The sequence below is a fragment of the Gymnoscopelus braueri genome (genome assembly GCF_963280865.1).
Source record: "Gymnoscopelus braueri genome assembly, chromosome: 14".
Taxonomy (NCBI): Eukaryota; Metazoa; Chordata; class Actinopteri; order Myctophiformes; family Myctophidae; genus Gymnoscopelus; species Gymnoscopelus braueri.
This window is the reverse complement of record NC_137619.1, coordinates 47102242-47113843: the sequence shown is the minus strand read 5'-3', so window position 1 is coordinate 47113843 and position 11602 is coordinate 47102242.

The following is an 11602-nucleotide window of genomic DNA, read 5'->3' as shown; positions in this document are numbered from 1 at the left end:
GGATCCTGTCCTGTCCTGTAGGATCCTGTCCTGTGTACGATCCTGTAGTGTCCTGTAGGATCCCTGTCTTGTCCTGTCCAGATCTCTCCTGGAGGCCAGCAGGTCTTCTTTATTATGGTTCACTCTGCTTGTTTATGATCGCCTGTACCGTGTGGGTGACACACTGGATGATTTCATCCACTCACTCAGCCCCGATCGGTCCGTTATGTTGTTGTTGTTATTATTATTAGGCTATTTATTATACAGTAGATTTGATGCAAAGATGCTGCTCAAAAGATGCTCTGAAAAAAAAAAGGTCAAAAATGAAATAGTCGCTGTAACTAAACGTCAGGAGGAGGGAACAGCTGGTACGGTGTGGAGGCAGGTGGAGATCCCAGCGGGGGGAGGGGGGGTGGGGGGAGAGAGGAGCACCTCCATGCAAAACCACGCCTTATCCTGGAGGATTCCTTAATGTTCTGAATCAGCTGTATATGATGCTGTTGTTGTGATGCTGAATGGAGTCATGTCCCATATGAGACAGCATGATGGTGACTATATTAATGTCCTTCTATGCGGGTAGCTGGAGGGAAATACAGTCAAAATGAATTGAATAAATACATACATAAATAAAAGACTTTCCTTAGGAAATGATCATTATGTAGCGTTATGATATAGCATTATTATTTAATTTTTTTTATTTTGTATTTGTTATTTGTTATTTGTTATTTGTTATTCGTTATTTAATATTTAATATTATTATTATAGGTTAACAATAAGGATAATACAATTCGATTTAATCCAGATTCTTTTTTGCAAGTTTGTGCAATATTGGTGTTATCAACTTGGTGTTATCAACATCCATAATATCTTACAAGTTTTTTGCACTTGAACAAATACATAATTGAGGTGTTATATCATGAGGATTTTTAATTCTACATAGTGCCTAGTTGCTATGGCAACGGGAGGATGCAAATGTGATCTCGCCAGGTCTATGATGGAGAGGGGGGAGGGGAGGGGAGGGGGGGTGGCGTGGAGGTCATTATAACTGACAGCTGCTCTCTCTGAAATGAAATGGTTTCTCTTAAGGGGACAAAGGACCTATCAGCCTATCAGAGGAGAGCATCTTTGGCACCTTTTCCTCCACAATCCGACACACACACACACACACACACACACACACACACACACACACACACACACACACACACACACACACACACACACACACACACACACACACACACACACACACACACCATCACTGGTGGTTTCACTACATAGCCCACATAGCCCACAACATTACCATGGTAACAACAAAAATAGAGGCTGGTCCTCTTCACTGTTTTGGGGTTTTTTATGGGAATGTTGTCGCTAGCTGTGCTATGCATCTGCAGATGAGCTTACCCACTATAAAGGCAGCGGTGCAAAGTAACCGAGTACATTTACTCAACTCAAGTACTGTACTTAGGTACGATTTTGAGGTACTTTTATTTGTAGTCCTATGTTCATTTTTCAATACTTTATACTTGTATCATTTTGCACCTTAATCCCATATAGGCTACAACGCACTGACTTTTGTCTTTTTTTGGTGTTTTTTTCTAGCACTTTCACTAACGTCCATAAGTATATTATGCACTGTAGGCCTATACATCTGCTGCTATGCTCAGGCATTGTCTTATCTCAGGTACCATGTGTAAATATGTAGATAACCTTTTTTTTTCTCCTCTTGTTTTGATCTCCTTCTTATTCTGCCCTTTCTTTTTTTCTATGGAATTGCTATGGAATTACCTCTGTAAATCTGTGATGTGACAATAAAGCTGATTCTGATTAATCTCAGAGGAAAATCTCTTGCTTTTTACTCCACTAGGCCTACTATGATTTGTAAACTTTAGTTACTTTGTAGATTTAGATTATTAATACAAAACATACATTAACCACTTAGCCATATTTTTATACTTCGGCTATTCGAAAATATAGACATTCAAATATTTTTTTAGCTGATCTCAGCTCAACGCAATGCTTTGTCAGTTTATATAGATCATTTTTGATCAATTTGAGTAGGCCTACTTTTACTTTTGCTACTGTACAGTAAGTATACTTTGAGGCTAATAATACTTTTGTACTTTTACTCTAGCAACATTTTTTGAGTATTTTTTATTGTTAAGAAAATAATCTGAGTACTTCCTCCATCACTGTGCTCTGCATTTACAGCTGAGCTCTATTAGGCCAGTCAGATTCCTCTGGGAGCACTAAAGGTCTCGACCATCTAATTTCTGGAGCCTCTCGGGCCCCGAGATTAATATGTTTGCTCACACAGCTTGGCAGGCCTGCAGTGCTTCCGACCATTCTGGGAAGAGCTGACGCAAAACAAGGGCCTTTTTTAAAAGCCTTCTGGGTACAGAAAACAGTGCAGCACTAGCTCTTCCACCCCCCCCCCCCCCCCGCCCCTATAATGTGATTATACACTTGATATCCAGTGTCTGCTTGCGTACATGATGCAATTTAGCTTATGAAATGGATAAAACCACAATGCTTCATGTTTGGATTGTATACTGTACATTGTGAGATGTTCCAATGTCATGCTGTTGGCTCTATAGATCGAAATGAGGAATGGGGGGATGGCTGAAGCTATTAGTAGGTAATGCCTTTCAACCTGGCTGCATGAACTTGCCATAAAAAGAAGAAAATATTTTCCCCCCAATGTTTTTTTTAAATCCTAAAAATAGTGAAAATAACAAATTTAAGGCTCACAACGCGTCACAATGTGGGCTTGTGTATCAGCTGTTTTTGTCTTACACCATGGAGGAAGTCTAAAACATGGCTGAAGTGGTTAAAAAGCATCCACTGTAAGGAGACTAGCCTACTTAATTTTTCAAAGATAAGACACGGAGAGGAAGCATTGAAATGGAAAAGAAGAAATTTAGCCTGACATTAATAATATAATATTCTATATTTTACTGCAGAGAAAATGGAAAAACACTGGAGGCACTTGTCCAGAAAATCGATTGCTCTCATAAAATGCCACCATTCATCATTAGAATAGAACACAGACAGACTCTCCACTAACCAGTGGTGTAAAGTAACTAAGTACATTTACTCAAGTACTGTACTTAAGTACAATTTTGAGGTACTTTTGCTTCACTGGAGTATTTCCAATTGTCTACACTTTTACTTCTACTCCACTACATCTCAGAGGCAAATATTGTACTTTTACTCCACTACAATTATTTGAAAACCTTAGTTACTAGTTACTTTGCAGATATAAATTATATATTAAATATTGATAAAACATATATTAACCACTTCCACTTTAGCCCTATTTTATACATAGACTATTTGAAAATAGCCAATCTACAAGCTCACAAAGCTTGTAGATCTACTATTTTCAAACATTTTAGTACTTTTACTTTTGGTACTCTAAGTACATTTTGATACCAATACTTTTGTACTTTTACTCAAGTCAATTTTGAATTTGGGACTTTCACTTGTAACAAGCAAAACCACGCCTTATCCTGGAGGATTCCTTAATGTTCTGAATCAGCTGTATATGATGCTGTTGTTGTGATGCTGAATGGAGTCATGTCCCATATGAGACAGCATGATGGTGACTATATTAATGTCCTTCTATGCGGGTAGCTGGAGGGAAATACAGTCAAAATGAATTGAATAAATACATACATAAATAAAAGACATTCCTTAGGAAATGATCATTATGTAGCGTTATGATATAGCATTATTTTTTTTTATTTTTTATTTTGTATTTGTTATTTGTTATTTGTTATTTGTTATTTGTTATTTGTTATTCGTTATTTAATATTTAATATTATTATTATAGGTTAACAATAAGGATAATACAATTCGATTTAATCCAGACTTTCACTTGTAACAGAGTACTTCTACATTGCAATATTGATACTTTTACTTAAGTAAAACATTTGAGTACTTTTTCCACCACTGCCACTAACTTCCTTGTCCTCTTAGCAATTGTTAAGTTCATTGGTTCTCAAACATTGTTATGTCAAGGACCCCCAAACAGACTTATATTTGGCTGCGGACCCCATCTGAAAATAATGCAATGAAAATAATGCATGTTCTCTTATGGGTCCCCCATAAGAGAACATGCATGTAAATGTTTTTCAACATGATTCCACATTTTCCAAGATCTTTCAAACATAAAAAAAAATAGCAGGTCTACAAGCTCACAACGCGTCACATCTTTGAATATCCAAAACATAAAACTGGGTTAAAGTGGTTAAACTGATTTTGATGCTATATTAACTATGATTTTGCTGGGTACACCCTGGAACTGCCTCAAGGACCCCTGGGGGTCCCCGGACCACCAGTTTAGTAGTGGATCATGTGATTAAACTGACCTTAAAACCACTTGAAATAGCGTCACTATTTAGGGGCGAACATAGCAGATCTACAAGCTCAAAAACATGTCGCAACGTGATGCATTGTGAGCTTGTATATTGGCTATTTTCAGCTAAGATATTTAGTGTGTGACGTGGAAAACAGGCAGGCGCCTAGTATAGAGCCCTGAGGGACCCCGGTTTAACAGCTCAGACACCAACATAGAGACTGTTACGATATGCCTGCCAGAAATCTCTATTACCTCGCTGTATAAACCACCTGCCAGCCCCTTCGAATGGCCTGAACTACCACCTAAATGCAGGAAGAAACATGCCGTGGTGATTGGGGATTTTAATTCCCATCACACAATGTGGGGATATGACTCAACCAACAGCGATGGCGAACTAGTCGAAAGCTGGATGGAAAACACAGGCCTGCAGCTGGAGCTTATTCACAACTCTAAACTCCCCAAGTCTTTCAACAGCTGTCGCTGGAGAAGAGGCTACAACCCTGACCTGTGTTTCGTCAGCCATAGACTAGCACATCTGTCTGAGAAAACGGTGCTGAAACCGCTCCCCAAGTCACAACATCGATCAATCTCAGTCACGATCAAACCTGCCATAATAAAGTCGGAAGTCCCCTTTCGACGTCGTTTCAACCTCATGAAGGCTAAATGGGATGAGTATAGCGAAGGAATGGAAAAAGCTCTAACGGACATCGAACCCATACCTGACAAATACAACATATTTGTTCAGGCCGTAAAGAAGACTGCTTGTGCACACATCCCACGCGGATGTCGAAAAGAGTACATCGCAGGCCTCACAGAAGAGTCATCACAGCTGCTGGAGTGCTATGAAACGGAGTTCCTAAAGGACCCTTTCTCAGACAACACCAGTGAACTAAATGATGCAAAAACCCAGGGAAGACCCAAATCTGCAGCTTCCACCTTAAAAACAGGGAGGCGAAACGGGAGCTCAACGTAACCTGGGACGGAATAAGGCTCGAAAACCACCAGCACCCAGTCTACCTGGGAGTAACCCTTGACCGTACCCTCAGCTACAAGGAGCACATTCAGAAGACGAGAGCTAAAGTGTCCACAAGGAACAACCTTCTGCGCCAACTCACCAACTCAAAGTGGGGAGCTCACCCAAGTACGCTGCGTACAACGGCACTAGCCCTGTGCTTTTCCACCGCCGAATACGCCTGCCCAGCATGGTACAAATCAAGCCACGCTTGCAAAATAGACCCTATCCTCAACGAGACCTGCAGGATAGTTACTGGGTGCATCAAAACAACCCCCATACCCTGCCTTTATGCCCTCTCTGGCATCGCCCCCCCTGGCATCCGCAGAGCCGTCATCGCTAAAGCCGAGCACACAAAGCAGGCCAATGACAACCGGCATTTACTCCATGAACACACTGCCCCCCAGAAACGGCTCAAGTCCAGGAGCAGCTTCCTGGATGCCACAGCAGAACTGGAGACCACACCACCTGCTGCCAGGATTACTGAGTGGCACAACCAATGGAACAACCTGGGCAGCCAGACAACCCAGTGGACCGAGAGAGGCATCACCCCAGATGAATGTCTCGCTACTGGCCACGACCAACCTTGGACTGTCTGGAAAACCCTGAACCGTCTGCGGGTCGGCGAAGGACGCTGCAAGGCATCCATGAAGAAATGGACGTTAACATCTTCTGATGCATGTGTGTGCGGTGAACCACAAACCATGGACCACATCATGAGCTGTAGCTACGCTCCACAATGTACTGGAGTTGACCTGGCCGAACCAAATGCCGCTGCACTAGCCTGCGCCAACCACTGGAAAGACGTGATATAGAAGATGGCCGGACACGAAGAAGAAGAAGGGACCCCGGTCGACTGAGTAATTTAATTGGTTAATAGAAACTGTCCTATGTTTTGGGACTGCTCTATAACCACTCTAGCTATACTAGCTCTATACTAGTATATTTTCTGTTATTAGGACCTGTGCACAGCAGCCATATTGGAAAGAAATTCGTCCTTCCTTCACAGGTGTTAGCAATGATACTAATGAAGGCTCTGTTCCATTCTGGTCAAACAGAGTCAAGGTGCTAATATTGTGCATGTTGACTCACTGGAGACACTATGCTACACTCACCAGTGGGTTTCAAAGTGTGGTCCAGGTACCCTCATGGTTCCCTGAAGGGGTTCCAAATGGCCCATTACGGGTGTGTAACTCTCAGAGTGTACAAATGGAACCAAATGGACCCGTCCATTTGGTTCCATTTGTACACTCTCAGAGTTATGGGGGTCCTTGAAATTAAAAGGTTGGAGAACCACTGCCACTAAATGGAAAAGAGCCTTCATTAGAATCATTGGTAACACCTGTGAAGGAAGTAGGGAGGAGGCCCAATTTCTTTCCAATATGGCTGCTGTGCATAGAGCCTATTGTGGGTAAAGCTTACGCTGAAAATAAGCCGGTTGACAAACACGCATTGTGAGCTTGTCGATCTACAATTTTCCTGCGAAAGCTTTCCCCACAACATTGCTGGGGTTTAAGTGGATAAATACTGCCTGTTATCAAGACTATTGAATGTGCAGGACAACATGAAATGGTCTAAAAGTGGCCTAGAAGTGGAAATTAACAACATTTTCCATGCTGTCACTCTTTGTTTAATTCAACATTAGGTGAGGAAAAACACACCACATCCAAACCCAAACTAGGCAGGTGCTACACAGAGAAAGAAAACAGCTCACACACTAATGGGTTCCTGTTAAATAGTTGTCTTTATTGTTAGGCACTTGTGGGAGCAATAAAACCAGCTTACCCCCCCCCCTCCCCTCTCCCAAAACCCAGCTTTTCAACTGTCGTCAAACAGTGTGCGAGTTGTTCTCTTTATTTTGCAGCTCATTACATATTAGGACGAACACCAGACATTAGGGTCTCGTGTGAGAGAAAACCGTTATTCAGCCATGCTGCCTTCAGCTGCGAAGCCCGGCTTCACCGCTAGAGGGCAGTGTAGATCGAAGGTTTAGACCACTGAGTCTGAGGCGGTCTGGTTTTGCTGTAGTATTTCTTCCTAAAGAGAATGTACTATTCCTCTTTCATCAAAGTGGACTTACAGTGGTATTCTACCATTCATTAAACACATCCTCTGGTCAGTGAAGACATAATTGGGCCGTGGCATCAAAGAACATCCTTATTTGATATTATATTGATCTGCCGGTATTTAATAATAGCTAGTGTTAGATTTCTGTTGGGGGAAGAAAATTCTATTTTCTAATCACGATGATGATACTGTCTGACCAGATACTGACCCTGATACTGACCATGATACTGACATGATACTGACCATGATACTGATATGATACTGACATGATACTGACCATGATACTGACCATGATACTGACCATGATACTGACCATGATACTGACATGATTGTTGACCATGCTACTGACCATGCTACTGACATGAACTGACCATGAGACTGACGTGTGGTTGTCAAAGGGATACACTGGTGTACACTATCAGAGTTGAGGACACAACCTCATGTTGTGTACACTACCATTCACTGTTGAGGCCATTGACATCTACTCTCACAGCCGGCTAATCAGCTCCTGAGGTCAAAGCCAGCAGTAACCACACATTAACCTAGAATCAGGAGGTTAATTAGATTACTGGACACTTGCTTAACTACTTTCCCGCCTCAATTAAGTTTGCTTATATTTACTATTATGAAAGTTTGTGAATAGGTTTCAGGTCAGATCTTGCACAGATAAGCTCTTATATTTACTATTATGCAAGTTTGTAAGTAAGTTTCAGGTCAGATCTGGCACAGATTTATATTTTCTTCTCACCTTTGCTCAGCATTCAATACCTGAGCTCTCCTGCAGTGCGCCCAACGCATGACCCTTTATGAACCTTGACCTTAACCATCCTGCCTGGCATCTATATTTTGGGAATGTTCAAAATGTTCAATTATTTCCCACACTTTTTCAAGATTTTTCAAACCTTTTTTCTAAAGTATAAAATAGGGCTCAAGTGGTTAACCTCTCTATTAACTACAGTACTGTATATACGCTGCACTGTAGACCTACAGTATGTAGTGTACAGATTAGTAATTCTCTGTCTGCAGCATGCAAAATACTTTACCCATTTGCAGAGGCCTGTTTACTAAATGCGTATCATTTCACTATTCCAGTTGGAGGCTGCCTTTCATAAGTGTGCCTATAATTCTGTCCATCCAGACACCATCAGTTTGCTGCTCGAACGCGTCAGCCTATAGACAAAGACAAAGTGCTGCCGTTATTTTACATTGAACAATACACATGCACTGTACTGTCATGCGTTTATAAGTTGTTTCCTGTGCACATACATACATACATACCGTACATTCTGTATGTATGGACTGTTGTATGACCCCTCATGACGTGCCATAATCCTCCACACCGTCACAGAAGTGACGGTGTGTGCGTCAAGTGAGAATATCCCCAGAAGATCTGTAGCAGATCCCGTTGCCACTCACATGAAGCTGCATTTAAAAAGCCTATTGTATACCACTTCAAAGAGGGCAGTGATGTCATGTACCCATGACAGAAAAGCTATTGAAGATCATTTTCTGTGGGATGTTCAAGGTTTGCTGGTAGCATTATTAGCGATGATGTTATTGTACGTCAAGCTTCCTGAACAGTGTGTATAATAGGCTATATTATTATTATTATTATTATTATTATTATTATTATTATTATTATTAATATTGTTAAAGAAATAAAAGAGAGAAGGTAAAATAGTAGTGATTAAAAGTAATAATGAAGAAATATATTATGAAATAGCTTTGCAATTATAATTGTATGACATTAAACTCATTACCTTTAACATGAGGGGTAACATCTAGATATACTTAGGCAACAGGCTCCAGAGCAACTGACCTAGCTTAACCAACCCCCCCCCCCCTCCTAGAACTGTTTATTGTACTTCTTTTTTTGTTTTTCATACCAGTAACCTGTAAGCTGATTGTATGACATTCTGCATAGTAGTGTATATCTGTCTGTTTTCTTAAATGTCATCATGATTTGAGTGCATGGGGATCTCATTTTAAATAAGCCTTTGTGCTTTTATGAGCGATCCAGTTTAGAGGACCTTGTATTGTGAATTGTACTTCATGTACTGTTTCCATGTCTTTTCTAAATAAAGTATTCAATCAAAGCATCAAGACACCAAGGTGTTAACATAAAGTATATTCCTTGCTGGGCAGAACTATGTGCTTTGCCATCATGCTCTGAAGTCTGCAAATTGCATAATGAATTCTTGCAGTGCAGTGAAAACAGAGAATATCCAGTTATAGTATGTGTATGGTTTAACATGCACAATGATCGAGAGGTGTCCGGAGGCCTGGGGGTTTGGATGAGGGGGAGAGAGGTGTGTGTGTGTGTGTGTGTGCACACTGTGCGGTGGGTGGGTGGGTGAGGGAGGGGTGAGGGGTGAGGGGTCCTCCCTGCTAAGCTATGACTGAGCCAGGAGCTTAGTGTTGACAGGTGGCGTGTTGAACATCATAGTTCATAGTTTCAGTTACAAAAGGCTTGCAGGCGCGTCACTGAGGCTTAGCTCAGCTTTGTGGACTAACTAACGGCACTCTAACAGCACTGAAACATATCTCATCTCGGCTCTCCTTTCATTACATATGCTTCCAGTTAAGAACAGTTCATGGTCATTTATTTCTATTGTAGTTCAGGAAAAGAAATCCACATTTTTCTCAATCCTATAGTTTATATATTTATATAACAAACTCCATTCAACGATGCACTGCATAAATTACAGTGTTTCAATAATTGTATCAGTGCAATGTAGCTTTGTATCAGTATCAGTGCATCTATGGCGCTTGCTATGGTGCTTCCCTGTCTTCATGGTCACTATCATGTCAGTAGGCCTATCATGGTCAGTATCAGGGTCAGCATCATGGTCAGTATCATGGTCACTCAGTATCATGTCAGTTAGTATCATGCTTCCTTGTCTTCTATGGTGATTCCATGTCTTCTATGGTGCTTCCTATGGTGCTTTGCTGTCATCTATGATGATCTATCATGTCCGTATTATGTCAGTGTCATGTCACTATTGTCAGTATCATGTCACTATTATGTCAGTGTCATGGTAGAATAGCACTCATGGCTATAACACATTTCAAAAGGCACAATACACCAAGCATTGAACATTTATTTATTTGTTCCTTACATTCAGTATGTGATAGTGTCATAGTTTTACAATAAGATTTGTGTATGCTTGTACAGTATATCAAATTATTTCCATAATAAAATACTATAAAATATGATGTCATTTGCTACAAAGCTCCCAAGTCACAACATAGACATTCATCTGTAGTGAGAAACTTTGAACAAATGAATAAATAAAACTTCATATAAAATGTGATTTATATATTTTTCTTCACACCTAAACAATGGCCATTTCCATGGTACAACAACCCCTCATACAGCCAGCCTTCCCACAGGAAGTCCTGTCATAAGTCCTGCATGTATTGAGGACATACAGCGAGCAGTATTTTTACTTTATGTAAGCAGGGTCTTTAAAAGAAAAGCCCTGCGGCTCCAACTGGCTTATAACCAAATCCAATTTTCAGTCGAATCTTCTTACATCTCGTGACCATTTGCTATGGAGGCATACAGTACATACAGCAGGCTTGAAATATTGAAAGGGTAACTTTACTGTCATGAGAAGTTTTAAGTATGTGCATTAAAAATAAAAGCGTATATACAGTACCACCAATCGCATCGATTTGATCTGATACAGTACATTTGACTGCATATGTTTCAATTATACCTAAAATCCCATTCTAGCAGATCCAACTATCCATAATGGTATATTATATATAATACATACATTTCTGAAAGTTCCATTCAGTGCAGTTTGTTTTAATTACAAGGTCTATATATACAGTACAAGAGTAATGCTAGATTACCATTATAAATGAGTATATACAGTACAAACCAGGCTTTCATTCAATTCACTTTCTGTATCAGGCGTTAGCTGTCCACAGACTCCACACCAAGCAATACAACTACAGTATATTGTTCACCATTGTCGTCGTTATACAGTAGTTGTGACCTGGACGGCCCTTAACATTACAGCATAAGAAAATGAGGGTTTTAGCACGTTAGCAGCCTCTCTGCCATGCTGTAGAGAGGATGCCTCAAATTCCACACTCCCAGGCAATGGGGGGGGGTCTTGTCTTCGGTCTCTCATATTCACATACGGTACACATCACACACATCCTTCCTC